This window comes from Maylandia zebra, linkage group LG3 (genome assembly GCF_041146795.1).
Source record: "Maylandia zebra isolate NMK-2024a linkage group LG3, Mzebra_GT3a, whole genome shotgun sequence".
NCBI lineage: Eukaryota > Metazoa > Chordata > Actinopteri > Cichliformes > Cichlidae > Maylandia > Maylandia zebra.
In genome coordinates, this window is record NC_135169.1 from 21,851,411 (window position 1) to 21,870,053 (window position 18,643).

General features: G+C 46.8%; 1 pseudogene; it reads right to left on the reverse strand.

The window, feature by feature from the left end:
- Positions 1 to 11,913: 11,913 nt before the first annotated feature.
- Positions 11,914 to 14,022, reverse strand: LOC112432771 (tripartite motif-containing protein 16-like; annotated as a pseudogene).
- Positions 14,023 to 18,643: the final 4,621 nt, after the last annotated feature.

Consider the following 18,643-nt stretch of genomic DNA (forward strand, 5'->3'; position numbering starts at 1 on the left):
GAACTCACTGATGTCTTCACAGACATCTTCAACATATCACTCATCCAGGCTGTCGTCCCCACATGTTTTAAAGCCACCACAATCATTCCGGTTCCAAAAAAGTCATCTCCCTCCTGCTTTAATGACTACCGTCCTGTTGCACTTACTCCCATCCTGATGAAGTGCTTCGAACGACTAGTCATGCAGCACATCAAGACTGTCCTGCCCCCCTCCCTGGACCCCTTCCAGTTTGCGTATCGGCCCAATCGCTCAACCGATGATGCCATCTCCACTGCACTCCACTCAGCACTCACACACCTGGACAAAAAAGATTCATATGTTCGAATGCTGTTCATAGACTTCAGTTCAGCATTCAACACTATAATCCCCCAACAGCTCACTCAAAAACTGGTCCAGCTGGGGCTCAACACCTCACTGTGCAACTGGCTGTTGGATTTCCTCACCGGAAGACCTCAAGCAGTACGGGTCGGCAGTAATACATCCAGCACCATCATTTTAAACACGGGGGCCCCGCAGGGATGTGTGCTGAGCCCCCTCCTCTTCACTCTGCTGACCCATGACTGCACTCCATCACACAGCTCCAACCTCTTCATCAAGTTTGCGGACGACACAACGGTGGTGGGTCTCATTAGCAACAGGGATGAGACCGACTACAGAAGTGAGGTGAGACGCCTGGCCACGTGGTGTGCTGACAACAATCTCTCTCTGAATGTGGAGAAGACGAAGGAGATTGTTGTGGACTTCAGGAGAATGCACACCCAACATGCTCCTCTGACCATTGACGGAGCGTCTGTGGAGAGAGTGAGCAGCACCAAGTTCTTGGGTGTGCACATCACAGAGGATCTCTCCTGGACGTACAACACCACAGCACTGGCCAAGAAATCACAGCAGCGTCTCTTCTTTCTCCGCAAACTAAGAAGAGCAGGAGCACCAGCCCCCATCATGTACACTTTCTACAGAGGCACCATCGAGAGCATCCTGTCGAGCTGCATCACTGTGTGGTTTGGAGCCTGCAATGCGTCCTGCCATAGAACCCTCCAACGCATAGTGAGAGCTGCAGAGAGGATCATTGGTGTCTCTCTCCCCTCCCTCCAGGACATTTACAGCACCCGTCTCACTAAAAAAGCCCTTTGCATAGCGGCTGATCCCACGCACCCAATGCAAAGCTTCTTCAAGCTGCTGCCGTCAGGGAGGAGACTGCGGAGTCTCCAGGCCAGGACCAGCAGGCTGAAGGACAGCTTCATCCATCAGGCTGTCAGGAAGCTAAACTCCCTCCCGATTCTGCCCCCCTCTCCCTTCTTCTCCACCACGGTCTCACTGAACTCTGTCACACACACACACACACTCACTCTCTGACGCACTCACTGGCCTGCTCCAGTCACTTTGTGGAGCATTGGACTGCTTAAGCATTGGACCTCATAAGACTTTGTTGTTACACTATCTCTTACCATACACTACTAAATCCCCATTTGCACTATTTGCCTATTTTGCACCACTATGCCTTCTTACTTGAATATTGTATATTGTATATTGCATAGCTTTTTTGTTATACGTAAAATTGTATTGTATTTATTTAAATTTTTACTTTTTAATTATTTTATTTGCATTTTTCTAATCACTAGGGTTTGAGAGTAACGCAATTTCTATTCTGTGTATGTCCTGTACATGTGGCAGAATTGACAAATAAAGTTGACTTGACTTGACTTGACCTAATGAACATTGGGCCACGTGATTTAGGTTCTCACTTGAAATAGTAAGTTATTAAATGTAGAATATAATCGACAGGGACATTTGATAGGATGTGGTACTGCAAAAGAACAAGAGCAAATTAGAGAAAGAAAAACCTATTGTGTTTAGTTTGGATAAATTCAAATTAAAATGTACCATTACACTCAGAGGATCAATATGAAATTCAATATATGCTAATTTTGTATGAAGCACATGACTGATAACTGTTCTGTCCTGAGTTTTTGTTTCTATAGCACCCACTTGACCACACCAACAGTTTCTCGCCACCAACAGGGGGTATTTGCAAAGAATAGGGAGGAATATCATCAAAACTGGGAAAGGTAAGCCCCGAAGGGGGTGATGACACCATAACTTTCACTTATGGTCAAATTCTTAAAATTTGACCCCAAACTTGAAAATTCTTCAAACATTTAGAGACAGAGTGGATAAACATAATGTCGCAAACCACATAAGGATGGAGCATTTGAATCAATAAGATGATGAAATAACACGCAGTAAAATGTGGATCATGTTGATTATGTTTATGCCAGTGTGCAGAGGAGTCAATTCCCTTCACAAAGTTTATAAATTCACTTGAACCAAAATTAGGAGCACCCGGTGCTGCAAGAGTTAATAGTCACAATACCCAAGGATAAGCACAAGAGCATGACTGATATGATGGGACTGGGATTTTGCTACACTTAATTATTGCAGACACAACTAAAACTATAACTGAAACTAATCAAAACTAAACTAAACTAGCAAACAATTGGTAAAAACTGATCAAAACTGATATAAAATTGAAAATCTGAAATCGAAGCTAAATAAAAATAAAAACTAATGAAAATTGCAAAACTATTACAACCCTGGTCCAGACTAAGATGGCGTTGGACATCTTCAGGGCAGAAAAGGGTTGCTGTGACCAAGGTGTGGTTTGGCTTGTTGTATGTACATTTCAAAATGTTACAGCTCTGGATGGACCAGTTACCAGGGCATGGAAGGATGATAGACTTTATTACATGAGGAGAAGGGAAATTTCCGGGATTGAGGATCCTCTGGGATGACAAGGCTGGAGCAACGGTACTCGAGAGAAGAATTTCTGATACTTTCTGAGATATGATGTCACTAACCTTCTCTTTTAATTGTCTAGCTCCAATGAATTGACACATGGGAGTGTGTCAAAAAGGGGGGAGTTGAGTCCGAACATCAAACAATGGTTTTATGAACATCTTATGACGTTATTTCTGTGTTTAATAATTTAGCTATGGTAAAACTTAAGCTTATAATGTGTTAGACTTAGAAAGGGTTCACTAATTTTTGATTTCTTTTATACACACATAGATTATGATTAGAATAAGTCCCTGGGTCAAAGAGTCCTGAACATAATATTTTAAACCAAATTTGAATCATTAGAAGAACAATGGATAACAATATTAGATTATCAAGGCTAGGGAGAGAGGTGTTTTGGTTTTCTGTCTCTTGCAGAGAAAGGAACAGACACCAGACGGGGACACGGAGATGTGAGGGCCCTTCACAGCAGAGACAGATGTAGGGACTGCCGAGACAGCAACTGAGGTCAAGTGTCATGGCGTTTGGGCTCCTGGAGAAGATGGATCCCACAAACACAGCAATAACCATGAAGGGGTTGGCGAAAACCAGGAACACCAGACCAACGAGGTTCAAGAGGCTCTTGGCAAAAAGGGGGACACAGAGGTGACCCCAAAACACACAGATCTTTGTTTGAAATCGGGGCAGAATAATCCCCAGAACTGTGCAATGACTAAAGGGTGGTCTAACCCCGGAGGTCGAAGAAAGAAGCTGAGAATTACCCAACTGGAAGACACTGGTAGCTGCAGCAATAAAAATAAAGGTTAAAAGCTCCTTAGACAGAGGTTCTAGTCTAAGTACATTTGAAAGGTATAAGGGGGCATTAAAAAGGGGTTGGAAAACTGGAGCACCAAAATAAAGCTGTGGGAGAATTGGGGAGTGATGGGAGAGTCATCTGTAACTGCTGTTATGGTTGTAAATCTAACTTTGCTTGCATCTGAACTGCGTGAACACAGAGGTCATCCCACATATGGTCCACCCGTTAAAGGGGGCCAGAGGGCCTCAGGACCAAGAAGAACTGGACCTTGCAATGCTGGAGTGTATGTTGTAAGTGATCTCTTTGAAGAAAAGAGATCAAAGGTGTCAGGGTCCTGGGACTGGGCGACCCAGGATCCCTGAGCAGTCATGTATTATATTATTATTATTATTATTATTATTATATGTATTTTGGTATTGCTGCTGCTCTCCTCCATGATTGTAGATGTGAGTGTGTGTGTTTATGTCTGCGGGGATGCTTGGAGGATGGAGCTCAGCCACCTGCAGGCCTGAGGGGTGTGGCCCTGCGGAAGGACTGGCCACACCCGAAGCCACACACCTGCCGCTGATCAGGGCTCGTCGGGGGAGCTACTTAGGAGAGTCTTGGAGCTCCCACCGACGCGGGATCATTCCATGAGACTCCACGTTAGTCTTCTGCTTATCTAAAGTCTGAGTGTATGCCTACTGGAATTAAGTGTCTTGACGGCTGCCTCTGTCATTTTCCCCTCAGGAGGAGCGTGGAACATCGGAGGGCAGCAGGCACGGGTGTGTGTGGACACACGGCAGTGGAGAACACGGAGCACGGACTTTTTGGGAAGACACGACACGGGAGTCACGGGAGAGCACGGGGATTTACTGTTATTGTTTCCATCACTGTAAATAAACGCACTGTTTATACACAGAGTACTGCGCCTGGGTCCTCCTTCCCCACACATCCCCACGGTCTGCCAGCCAGACCGTGACAGAATGATCCCGCCACGCATGGACCCAGCGGTCTCTGAGGGGAGGCTCAGGAGGGAGGTTATGGATAGGGTTTACAGACTCTGTGAGTCGTGGTGGGAGAAGCCCACGGAGGGGTTGCGTCGCGCCGTGGAGAGGCGGCTGCAGGAGATGCTGTTGAAATTCCCCTGGCTGGTGGACTCCCTTAATTCTGTAGTCCTGGACTTCCTGCTTTCCACCCTCCACCTCCACTCTCCTCCTCAGGCTGCTCACCGGCCCGGTCAGCTGGTGGATTCACAGCCTGAGACGCCGGCCCCGACATCTACATGGAAACAACGTTCGCGTTCCTCACCGCAGCCTAAGCCACAGACATCTCAAGAGCCGGCTGTGGTGAGTAGTACGGACAGTTTTTCATTTTCCTCATCATCTCTGTTTGTGTCTGCAGTGGACGAGCTGACGGTGCAGGTACCATCACCTTGGTCGGAGGTCGCTACACCACCCACTGCTTCACCATCTGCAGCTGTAACACCGTCGTCATCTCATCCGCATGCAGTCACCCCTCAGCCGTCTTCTCCACCAGCAGCGGCCTCCATTCCACTACCCACTCCAGCAGCCTTGTCCGGAGAGAGCGACCTCACCCGCGTCCAACGCCTGATGGACTGGGTAGCTCACACCACCAACACACGGGCAAGAGTGGTGGGGTTAAACGCCATCGAGGCAATCCTGGAGGGAAACCCCTACCTCGGCCAGCTCAAGGGAGTTTCCGCCTGCCTTTGCACCCTGCATAAAGCCCGCGGGGTAGTGCAAACTCGGGAAACCTCAGACTTCGTCCAGCTGCCGCAGGAGCTCGGCGAGCCGGAGGAGCTCGGCGAGCCGGAGGAGCTCAGCATGCCCGAGCAGGTGCTCAGCGAGCCGGAGGAGCCCGCACCGCCAGCTGAGGAGCTCGGCGAGCTGGAGGAGCCCGCACCGCTAGCTGAGGTGCTCAGCGAGCCGGAGGAGCTCGGCATGCCCGAGCAGGAGCTCAGCGAGCCGGAGGAGCCCGCACCGCCAGCTGTGGAGCCCAGCATGCCCGAGCAGGAGCTCGGCGAGCCGGAGGCGCCCGCACCGCCAGCTGAGGAGCTCAGCGAGCCAGAGGAGCTCAGCATGCCCGAGCAGGAGCTCGGCGAGCCGGAGGAGCCCGCACCACTAGCTGAGGAGCTCGGCGAGCCGGAGGAGCTCAGCATGCCCGAGCAGCTCAGCATGCCCGAGCAGGAGCTCAGCGAGCCGGAGGGGCCCACTCTGCCAGCTGAGGAGCTCAGCGAGCCGGAGGAGGAGTTCTCGCTACGTGCAGAGGAGGAGCTCTCGCTGCCGGCCGAGGAGGGTCCCGCTCGGCCGGAGGTCAGCGGACCGGAGGGACCTCCACGTCTAGCGCGGCCTCCTCGCCGTCCACGTCCGGTGCGTCCACGTCGGTGATCGGCGTGTCATGGACCTGGTGCCACGCCTCGCTGTTGCTCACCGGAGCAGCAACGTTGCCATCGGACCCGTGGCAGGCCACCAGAACCGTTCCGCCACCACCGGACCCGTGGCAGGCCGCCAGAACCGTTCCGCCGCCACCAGACCCGTGGCAGGCCGCCGGAGGAGCAGCGCCGCCGCCACCGGACCCGTGGCAGGCCCCCTGAACTGTTTTGCTGCTGCTGCCGGACCAGGGGCCGTCCGCCGGAGCTGTTACGTCGCCGCCGTTGGGCTCGAGGTAGGCCCCCTGAACTCTCTTGTTGTGTTGATGGGCCGCCTGTGACTGTTTGTGGCGTCTTTTCGTTTTCTTTTTGCACCGCTGCGGGATGCGCGGTTTGACTCTGAGACTGTGGACTGGGTCGGTTTGTTGTTTTGTTGTTTTTGCTTGTTTTGGTTCTGGCCCTCCGTCCTGGTTCCCCCCGCTGCCCGCCCTGGGTTGGTTGTGCTGTTTTTTGTTTTTGTTTTGGGGTCGTCGGGAGCCGACCCTTAGAGGGGGGGTACTGTCAGGGTCCTGGGACTGGGCGACCCAGGATCCCTGAGCAGTCATGTATTATATTATTATTATTATTATTATTATTATTATTATTATTATTATTATTATTATTATATGTATTTTGGTATTGCTGCTGCTCTCCTCCATGATTGTAGATGTGAGTGTGTGTGTTTATGTCTGCGGGGATGCTTGGAGGATGGAGCTCAGCCACCTGCAGGCCTGAGGGGTGTGGCCCTGCGGAAGGACTGGCCACACCCGAAGCCACACACCTGCCGCTGATCAGGGCTCGTCGGGGGAGCTACTTAGGAGAGTCTTGGAGCTCCCACCGACGCGGGATCATTCCATGAGACTCCACGTTAGTCTTCTGCTTAGCTAAAGTCTGAGTGTATGCCTACTGGAATTAAGTGTCTTGACGACTGCCTCTGTCATTTTCCCCTCAGGAGGAGCGTGGAACATCGGAGGGCAGCAGGCACGGGTGTGTGTGGACACACGGCAGTGGAGAACACGGAGCACGGACTTTTTGGGAAGACACGACACGGGAGTCACGGGAGAGCACGGGGATTTACTGTTATTGTTTCCATCACTGTAAATAAACGCACTGTTTATACACAGAGTACCGCGCCTGGGTCCTCCTTCCCCACACATCCCCATGGTCTGCCAGCCAGACCGTGACAAAAGGGGGAATTGCGATATTATTCTGTTATTATATGTTACCTTATATATGTAATCAAAGTAGTTGAAGGATGATACTGCTGTAGATCATATTATACCCTTTAATATAGAGTGTGTGATCTGTATGTAGTTTAGTTCTCATTATACTTTTGAGTTGAAAGAACATATTCACTGATTAGTTTATTAGATAAGTGTGCATCACTCTGTATCCTTGATCTGCTGTGAATGTATTACATGCTTAATTGTTGAATCATGAAGAGAAGGTTGTAAGCAGGAGACTCTGTGTCGAAGACAGGGGAGATAGACAGACCACATTCCACACCCCCACCTTACAGAAAGCAGAGGAACAACTGCCGAGGTCATAACTTAGGCGCCGTAAGAGAGAAAGAATGTTAATGTTTGGTCTTTTACGACCAGGTGGGGGCCACTAGAGACTATAAAAAGCTGAGCAACCCGTCACCATTTTGAGACTTGCTGTGACCCTCTTCAGGCATGTCTCCCCATCATGATGGTCCTTATGCTCTTAAGTGTTGAATTGTATGGAAATAAATGATTGTTGATTGAGCATAAATACACCGAGTATTGTCCTTCCTTCAGCCCAAAGTTTCAAAGAATTGGGAGATTTCAACACTCTGTAAGCTAGAAGTGCAAGATATGGGTCTTTTGCCTTCTTTAGCAGGTTTTTCACAGTTTGGACATGACGCTCAGCCTCGCCATTGCTCTGTGCAAATCTAGGACTGCTTGTTACATGTCTGAACCCATACGTTGCTGCAAAGTCTTTGAACTGTTGTCCTGAAAACTGAGGTCCGTTGTCTGTGTAGAAAAGCTCTGGAATTCCATGTCTGGAAAAGACAGATTTTAGGTGTACTATAACATCTTCCGATCTGGTGGGGGTAAGTTATGCTACTTCCACAAATTTCGAGTAGTAGTCCACCAAAAGCACATAGTTGCTGTCATTGAGTGTAAAAAGGTCTGCACCAACTTTTTGCCATGGCCTCTCCGGGAGTTGGCTTGGCATTAAAGGTTGTACTGGGTTAGTACGCTCTTTGATGCAAATGGTGCAGTTTTTCACAAGTTCGTTTATTTGCCCACTCAGACCAGGCCACCACACTGCCTCTCTGGCTCTCTCTCTGCATCTAGACATTCCCTGGTGCCCCTCATGTAGGGCACTTAGGACAGAGTGGCACATAGCAGTGGGGATTACTAGTCTGGTGCCTTTCAGTAGCAGATTGTCATGTACAGTTAAGGTCTCTCTGTGTGGCCAATATGCTTTGATTGGGCCTACGAGATGGCTGTATTCTGGCCAGCTGCTCTGACAAAAAGTCATGACCTCTGAACATATGCTGTCGGTTTTTAGCTGTTCTTTTACCTGTGTGATGTATGTCGAGGTAGCAGGCATGCATTTGACAATTTCATCCACATAAATATTTGTGTCTTCCAGAAATTCAGCTGTAGCTTTTGAATCAGGGTCTTGGTTAACAGGTGCACGTGACAGTGCATCTGCCGTATGGAGTGCTTTACCAGGAGTGTGTGAGATGGTGTAGCTGTACCTCATAAGCCTTAGGCGGAATCGTTGGATCCTGGGTGGAAGCTCGGTTAGGGCTTGCTGGCCTAACAGGCTGATGAGTGGCTTGTGGTCAGTCTCTATAGAGTGTCTCCCGATGAGGAAATCTTTGAATCTTTCACAACCCCATGTTAGTCCAAGCGCCTCCTTCTCCACCTGTGCATACCTCTGTTCTGTTTCCGTTAAAGAACGAGACGCATATGCAACAGGTCTCCATTGCTCTCCCTCTTTTTGAAATAGGACTGCTCCCAGTCCATAGGAGGAAGCATCTGCAGACAGTTTTAACTCTTTGTTTGGGTCATAGAGTGCAAGAATGGGAGTTGACGTCAGATCGCCTTTCAGCTGCCTGAATGCTTTTTGCTTCCAAACCCACTGATTTTTCTTCGAGAGCAGGTCTCTTAGGGGCTTATCTTTTTCAGCAAGTCCTGGGATAAATTTGCCTAATTGGTTTACCATCCCAAGAAAGCTGCGCATTTCACTGACGTTTGATGGCTCTTTCATTTCTGAGATTGCTCTAATTTTGTCTGGGTCTGGCTGTACTCCTTCCGCAGACAAGATGTGTCCAAGAAACTTCACTTCCTGTTTGCTCAGGTCACATTTCTCCAGGTTTAGTGTGACACCGGCCTCTTGTAGTTTATTGAGCACTGTGTGCAGTCTGGTGTTGTGCTCCTGCTGATCCTGTCCCCAAATGAGAATATCATCCATGTGACAGACCACGCCTGGCAGCCCATTAAGGATTACTGACATTGTTCCCATTAAGGATTGCTGAAAATGTTCTGGGGCAGACGCTATTCCAAAAGGAAGTCTGTTGAAGTAGAAGCGCCCAAAGGGTGTAATGAATGTCGTGTAGTGTGCTGACTCTGGTGACAATGGGACCTGCCAGAAGCCTCTGTTTGCATCCAACTTGCTGAAGACTTTAGCTCCCGCCAGAGAACCTAGAGTCTGTTCAACCGAAGGCAGGATGTACTTTTCTCTGCACACTGCTTCATTGAGGTGAGTGAGGTCAACACAAATACGCACAGAGTCGTTTTTTGTTGGCACTGGGACCATACCTGCACACCATTCTGTTGGTTCTTCAACTCTGCTGATTACTCCCATGGACTCCATTCTTTCCAGTTCCCGTTTCACCTTTCCTAACAAAGGGATGGGGACCCGTCTTGGTGTGGCCAGGGAAAAAGGCACAGCCTCAGGCTTCAACTTAATTGAATAAGGTTGTTGCATTAAGCCTAAACCCTGACACAGTTTCGGGTATTTTCCGTGCAGCACATTCATGTCGATGCTGTCGGCTCTACACACTAGGTTCAGCTTGATGCTTGCCGGCCTGCTTAACAGTGCTACGTGCAAATCTTTGATAATGTACACATTTTCCTGTATTCCCTGTTCACCTTTGCAAAGTGTTTCTCTGCTCATACCCAACACGTCAAGTGGGGAACCACTCGGACCAAACAACGGTCTATCTGGTTTGCATAACCCTGTCTCGTTCTGGTTTATGCTGTAAAACGTCTGGGCAGGGATAACAGATACGTCAGCTCCTGTGTCTATCTTAAATCTGACCTTGTGGTTTCTGATAGTGAGATCTGCATACCAAGGATCTGAGCCTACGTCTACAGAACCAAGAAACATGGGTGTAACATCGCTTTCTTCGGCTTCTATCACATGCACAGACTTAACAGATTTACACACTTTACTGAAATGACCTCTTTTACCACATGAGTGACAAGATACATCTTTCGCTCGGCATTGATCTTTACCATGTGCAGGGGTTTTCCCACACCTGTAGCATGATCTCCCATTAGATGTTTTGTCCTTTGATGTGTATTTGCGATCTCCACGGGGTTTGAACGTTGAATGCCTTTGTTCCTTGTGCTTAGCTGACACAGCATCTATTTCCATTTTATTTTCCCCTCTGATGTCCGAATGCTGCTTCTTGATGGCTTCTGACTGCCTGGCTTGGTTAACCGCTTTCTCTAACGTCAAATCTTTGTCCATTTGAAGTCTCTCCGCTAGGCTGATGTCCTTCAGACCCACGACGAGGCGATCTTTTATTAACTCGTGCAGCGCACCATAACTGCAGTTTTCAGCTAAAGCGTAAAGTGCAGTGACAAACGAGTCTACAGTCTCATTAGCTTGCTGTGTTCTCTGATTAAAGCGGGCTCTCTCATAGATAATGTTTTTCCTGGGAACAAAGTACATCTCCAAAGTGTCTCTTACTGCTTGATACTGCTGTCTCTGTATGTCAGATAACGCTTGTCCTCGGAGGATATCATCTGCTTCATCCCCCATGCAGTAGATGAGAGTGTTCACCTGGTTAGCCTCGGAGCTAAGGTGTAGGTTGCTTGCGAGTCGAAACCTTTCAAACCTCCGTATCCATTTTTCCCAATGCTGTGGCTTCGAGAAATCGAACAGCTCGGGGGGCTGGATGGTGAAAGTGGCATTCGGGGGTAGGTTAGCGTTAGCATTGTAGCCGCCGTTAGCTCGCTGGTGGGGCGGTGGCGTGCGAGGCCGCGTAACTGTTGCGCTAGCTCCCGCTTCTTCGTCCGACATCTTTCGTCTCGAGAAAACTCTTTACCACTCCCAAAGTCGCTTGCTGTCCTCCCCGATGGTATGATAAGGCACTTACAACGATCCCACTTCTGACACCATGTCGTGGTTTTTGGTAGGGAAAGAGACGACACCTTGTAGAGCAAACAACTTCAACCTTTATTTTCTCACTTCCGGTACCCAACACACTTCCACCATAAAACCGGATATACTTAAACAGATAACACCACAGTGGCGTACTGGGTGAAGGTGGGGAGAGAGGAGGACAGGGAGTGAATGGGAGTGCGAATGGTTGTCTATGTGTTAGCCCTGCGACAGACTGTCCAAGGTGTACCCTGCCTCTCTCCCCAAGACAGCTGGAATAGGCTGCAGTGACTCTGAAAAGGATGAGCAGAAGTGAGTGAATGGATTTAAATAATAATAATAATATAAATGATCGAGTGTGATCAAACTTTTCATATGAAAAATGACATTGAGTGTGGTCACTCTAGATACAATAATATAATATCAAAAACCTCAAGGATTCAAAGTTTTATTAAATTGTAAAAGTTCAAAACTCAAAGACATTAAGTTTACAGTCATATATGATCAGGTTTCACATTTCAGAAACTGGAACCAACTTTAAATGTGATTAAAATAATTATAAAACAATAAATTCTCTAATCATTGACTAACTGATGAATCACTGCAGCTCCAATATATTTTTGCATTTGACAACCCACTACAGCAACTACAGAATAAAACCACTAACCAGACTGATGACAGATTTCAAACATGCTGAATATGAAGAGTAGTATCATTTAAACTCACATGATTATCAGCTATAAGAACAAATTCAGATTTATATTGATGTAAGGTATATAAATGTAAGTACAGTTTGAATCAGTGCAATATTATTTTCACACATCAATGGACCACTGAACTTCTCAGCTTCTAAAATGTAAAGCCTCATTTAGAAACTACACAAGTACATATAATGGTCAGGGATCAACATGAACCTGTCTTCTCTATTTGACTTTAATCAACTCTGCAGTGGCTCCATCTTTCCAAGTCCAAAGTCCAGCATAGAGCGGCTGAGTGAATGTGGCCTGGACTCTGTGGAGGAGAGTCATGGTTTCAGAGACTCTGTAGAAAGACAGAATACCTGCTTTGTGATCCAGGTACACTCCTACTCTGGAGGACCGAGGACCTGAGAGGACAGTTTGGACATCGTTGTGCACAAATATATATCTGTTTGTGTCACAATACAATGTCCAAGATCTGTCATTGTTTCCAAATAAACATTCATTGCCCAACCCTGTTCTGCTGATATTCTTGTATGCGACTGCTACACGAACTGCTCCACCTCTCCACTCCACCTCCCAGTAACAACGCCCAGTCAGACTCTCTCTACTCAGGACCTGATAACATTCAGTGAATCTGTCTGGATGATGATAATAAGACTGTTTGAACATCATAAATGTTACTTTTCTGTTCCCATCAGATAATAACAGATGTGTGTTTGCTGTGTTTGGATCCAGTGTGATTTCACATGAACATTTTAAGAATTCAGCTCTGGTCTTTGGCTCTGTTGGTGACAGTAAAACATCCACTTCAGTGACTGTCAGTGAGATGTTTGTCCATTCCTCTCTCAGAATGTCCTGTAGTTTATCTCTGGTCTCTGACACAGCTGCTGTCACATCCTCAAAGTACCTCAGAGGATGAATATTGATGCTGGATGAGTGTGTAGACTCACTGAGTGCTGACAGTGAGGGGTAGTTGTGTAGAAACTGGTTGTGATCCTCTGTGTGTGAGAGGTGCTCCAGCTCGCCGTCTTTCCTCTTCAGCTCAGCGATCTCCTGCTCCAGCTTCTCCTGAAGCTCTTTGACTCGACTCACTTCAGTTTCCTGCTGGGATCTGACCTGCTGCTTCACATCAGAGCTTCTTTTCTGGAGGAGACGGATCAGCTCAGTGAACATCTTCTCACTGTCCTCCACTGCTTTATCAGCAGAGCCATTGATGGCCTCCACCTCCTGTTGAAGCAGCTTCACATCTTTCTCTCGCTCCTGGATTCTCTGCTGGATGTTTAGTCGTCTCACCTCGAGCTCCTTCTGCTTCTCAGTCCTTTCTGCTGCAACTGGGACTGTTTCGTGGCCTTTATGTTCATCCATCAGGCAGAGATAACAGATACTCTGCTGATCAGTACGACAGAAAATCTTCATCACCTCATCATGATGAGAGCAGATGTTCTCCTGGAGCTTCTTGGAGGGGGCCACCAGCTTGTGTTTCTTAAACTGAACTACATCATAGTGAGGTTGGAGGTTTTTCTAACAGTAAGAGGCCGGACAGACCAAACAGGACTTGATAGCTTTCAGCTTCCTCCCAGTGCAGAAATCACAGGCCACATCTTCAGGTCCAGCATAGCAGTGATCAGCTGGAGCAGCTTGGAGTCCAGTCTTCTTCAGCTGCTCCACTAAAGCTGCTAACATGGTGTTTTTCTCCAGGACAGGCCTCGGTATGAAAGTCTTCCTGCACTGAGGGCAGCTGTGGATTCCCTTCCTGTCCTCTTCATCAAAGTGGGTTTTAATACAGTTCCTGCAGTAGCTGTGACCACAGGTTGTAGTCACCGGATCCTTCAGTAGATCCAAACAGATGGAACAAGAGAAGGTTTCTCGGTCCAGCTGAACTCCTTTCTGTGCCATTTCTCCTCTCAGTGTCAGTGACTGTGTGAGTTTCTCTTCCTTATAACTGAAACTAGTCTATGCTGTGACCTCAACATCATGTGTTTCTGCAGTGAATGGACCCTGTCAGCTCTTACACATCACCACATGTTGGTTACACCCAAGTTCAGAATTGAAGGGGAGGGAACGAGGAAACACGTGGACAGAGAGGAGGTGCTGTGTTTAAGAGCAGGAAGAAGAGGGAGGGTTATCAGGCTGTGCTTCACTCCAGGAAGAGGAGCAGTTTGAGAGCGATACTGTGTGTTTAACCCTTTTTATTTACTGCTCACATCAACTTTTAAGCTTCTTAACACTTTCTTCTATATAAATATACTTCACTTTAGAAATGTCAGAGTTCTCACTGAAATTATCAAACAGTCCTTCAGTTTTTTTTTCAATGCAGGAGGATAATGATCCTAAACATACAGATAAGGCAGCCACTGACATGATGCTTATGTTGCATTTAAGTTTATGCTCATTTCAATTGTTTCTCTCCATTAGACACTATCAACGGTGAGAGGGTGCAGCAGGTATAGTAGTTGGTGTATGAGGCAGTAAACATATTAAAGAGTTTTCAAACACATTCAGCTCCACAAAATGTCATTGTTTCCAAACGCAGAGGCAGAAGCTGGACCAGGCGAGGGTGAAGGCTCGGAGGCTGGACCAGACGGGACTGAAGACAGTGAGGCTGGACCAAATCAAATCAAATCAAATCAAATCAAATCAAATCAAATCAAATCAAATCAAATCACTTTTATTGTCACATCACATGTGCAGGTACATTGGTACAGCACATGCGAGTGAAATTCTTGTGTGCGAGCTTCACAAGCAACAGAGTTGTGCAAAATACAATAACATAAACAGGCAAAATATATGAATGGCTAAATCTGAAACCAATAAATATATGTACAGTATATAATAGTATATGCAAAAAAAAAAAAATTCTGGATGTGTATACTAAATGTTTTTCTACGTGTGTGTGTGTGTGTGTGTGTGTGTGTATACACATATTTTACAAATTAAATAGAGTAAACAATAAAATATAATATATAAAAATATACAGAGTTGAGACATGTGCAAAACAGTGGCATTACTGTACAGTATGTAGTGCATAATGTTGAAGTTCCAGTAGTGAAGCTGAGGTGTCTATGACGTGTTCAGCAGTCTGATGGCCTGATGGAAGAAGCTGTCTCTCAGTCTGCTGGTTCGGGACCGGATGCTGCAGAACCTCCTTCCTGATGGAAGCAGTCTGAACAGTTTATGGCTGGGGTGACTGGAGTCCTTGATGATCCTCCCCGCTTTCCTCAGGCACCGCTTCCTGTAGATGTCTTGGAGGGAGGGAAGCTCACCTCCAATTATCCGTTCAGAGCACCGCACTACTCGCTGGAGAGCTTTGCAGTTGTAGGCGGTGCTGTTGCCATACCAGGTGGTGATGCATCCAGTGAGGATGCTCTCAATGGCACAGTGATAGAAGGTCCTGAGGATGCGGGGGCTCATGCCGAATCTTTTCAGTCTCCTGAGAAAGAAGAGGCGCTGCTGCGCCTTCTTCACTGTTTTGTTTATGTGTACTGACCACGTAAGATTCTCAGCCAGATGTACGCCAAGGAACCGGAAGCTGCTCACTCTCTCCACAGTAGCGCCGTTGATGGTGATGGGGGTGTGTACTTCTCTGCACCTCCGGAAGTCCACTATCAACTCCTTTGTCTTTGCGACGTTGAGGGTGAGATGGTTGTCTTGACACCAGTGGGTCAGGGCGCTGACCTCCTCCCTGTAAGCCGTCTCATCACTGTTGGTGATAAGACCCACCACTGTAGTGTCGTCCGCAAACTTCACAATGATGTTGGAGTTGTTAGTGGCCGTGCAGTCGTAGGTGTAGAGTGAGTACAGGAGAGGGCTCAGTACACACCCCTGTGGAGCACCAGTGTTCAGTGTGATGGGGGATGAGGTGATGCTGCCCAGTCTGACCACTTGGCGTCTGTCAGACAGGAAGCTAAGGATCCAGCTGCAGAGGGAGCTACTCAGTCCTAGATCCTGCAGTTTCCTGTCCAGCTTTGAGGGAACGATGGTATTGAATGCTGAGCTGTAATCTACAAACAGCATTCTCACATACGTGTCTCTCTTCTCCAGGTGTGACAGGGCAGTATGTAGTGTCAGGGCTATGGCATCATCAGTGGACCTGTTGTGGCGGTATGCGAACTGTAGAGGGTCCAGTGAGTTGGGTAGTGCAGAGCAGATGAAGTCCCTGACCAGCTTCTCAAAGCATTTGCTTACGATGGGGGTCAGGGCTACAGGTCGCCAGTCGTTCAATGAGTCGCCAGTCGTTCAATGGGACTGAAGACACTGAGGCTGGACCAGACGGGACTGAAGACTCGGAGGCTGGGCCAGACGAGACTGAAGACTCGGAGGCTGCGGCTGGTGAGGATGATGAGTCTGAAGCTGGGCCAGACAAGGATGAAGACTCGGAGGCTGGGCCAGACGAGACTGAAGACTTGGAGGCTGCGGCTGGCGAGGATGATGAGTCTGAAGCTGGGCCAGGCGAGGATGAAGACTTGGAGGCTGGACCAGATGAGGATGAAGACTCGGAGGCTGGGCCAGATGAGGATGACGGCGCTGCAGGCGGCGGCGTGCAAGCCGGAGACGGTGGCGCTGCAGGCGGCGGCGCTACAGGCGCCACCGCATCTTATATCAGTTTCACGGAAGTAGCTGACTACGTAAGTAATCTGGGCGCTAAAGCTTTAAGAAGCTGCGCGTGCCCCCTGCGGACAATAATCACGATCACTTTCTAGCTCAGCACCTGGAGCTAAGGGGGCAAAACAATCGCATGAGTGCTGCTGTTTGACTGAGGAAGAATAAAGTAGTCATGGTAAGCCAAACACATGACCACTTAAAGACAAAGCAACAAGGTGATATTTACCAGTTTTTAAATTGTGTTGATAGGCCACGTAAACCAGAGTCATGATAAACAATATATACGCTACGTTTTTTCCTCAATAGTTTCGTCACGTTTACTGTCTAAGGACAGCGCTAGCAAGCACGCTCTGCTTATGAGCAAAAAAAAAGCAAAACAAAAAAAACAGGGGAAGTTTTAGGAGTGACGGCGAGAGAGAGAGAGAGAGAGAGAACAGAAAAAGAGACAGAGCGAGTTTTGAGATGTGAGAGATTTGTGACGTTTAGCGTGTTTGGAGTGTGTAGTTAATGTGTTGTCTTGTGTAGTTAGTGTGTAGTGTTGTGGATAGTTTTGTGTTGTGTGTCAGAACAATGAGGCAACTGCTGTCTCCAGATAGAAACAGGAGTGATACACCTGCTGCTGTCAGACCTGCAGGTATCAGGCTGTGATGTTCTCCTTTATAGTGGACAGAAATTATTGTTTTGGAGTGGCACAAATAATTTGTGTTGCATCTTATTGAATGAAGAACAGCTGATTGTTCTGTAAATAGTTTGAAATGGTTATTTAGAAAATCAAGGTAAAAGGTAGATGGCTGCAAATAACTTTGTTTGCAAAACTTGTGCATAAGATTTTAAAATCGACAATTTATATTTGCATTTAAAGTTATGAAATATGATTCATTAAACATGTTTGTGGTTGTTACAGTAAAAAAATATAACTTTTTCTACTCTGATTCTATGTTTTTTGTCTGATTTTAGATCAATTGTGTTAATACAGTATATCAAAATGAAACCATAACTGTAAATTCAGACACGTGAGATTGTGCTGAAAAGAATGATACCAAACAAGGCGAAGTAGATAGTTTTTAAAGGTGAAATGTGGAGGGAAAATCAAAAGTAGTTAAAAATGTCCAATTATACCCTGGACCCCAAAGGGTTAAAGGTAAACTAACGCAATAGTTAGTTTTCAAGTAATTAATTACTTTTATAATATTGTAACTCAGTTACTATCTCAGTTACTTTTTTGAAGAAGTAACTAGTAACTATAATTAATTACTTTTTCAAAGTAACTTGCCCAGCACTGCTCACCACATATCCAAATCCATATCATGACCAGCAGCTTTTACAGCTGTGGTTCCAGCAAACATCAGCTGATACAAAAAAATAATATTCAATAAATTCTAACAACAGCTGATTAAGCTTAAACGTGCTGCTGTTGTTTAGCACGACATCCGCTGGTTTCCTCTTTCTGGCGCTAAGTGGGCAATAAACAAACAAGAGAGACGGGACTGAAAAGACGATCAGCTGATCATTGATCAGTTTCATGATTGAAGTAGCAACAGGAGAGGGAGGGGAAAGAATGAGCGAAGAAGAGGCAGCTGTGCAGCGTAAAGACACACTGATTTTTTTACACATCGGCCAGCATCTGGCCAATCCACCACCTTTCATTGTTTATACCAATACAAAAACAACAACAACAACAAAAAACCCATCGGCCCACTGGGCAAATGCCCGCTATAACCGATGGCCTGTCCAGCTATGAGTATATTCAATAGAATTGCAATTTAGATTTGTATATTTGTATTCATGTGAACTAATATTATTTGATTGTTATCTTAATATAGCACAAGCTTCAGTGACCTTTTTACAAAAAAATGTTAGTAGAATTTTCCTTCAAGGAGTTACTTTTTACTTTCTTACTTTGAGAACATTTAAGGGCCTTTACTTTTTCACTTTTACTTGAGGAAAGATGTTGCTTCAGTACTT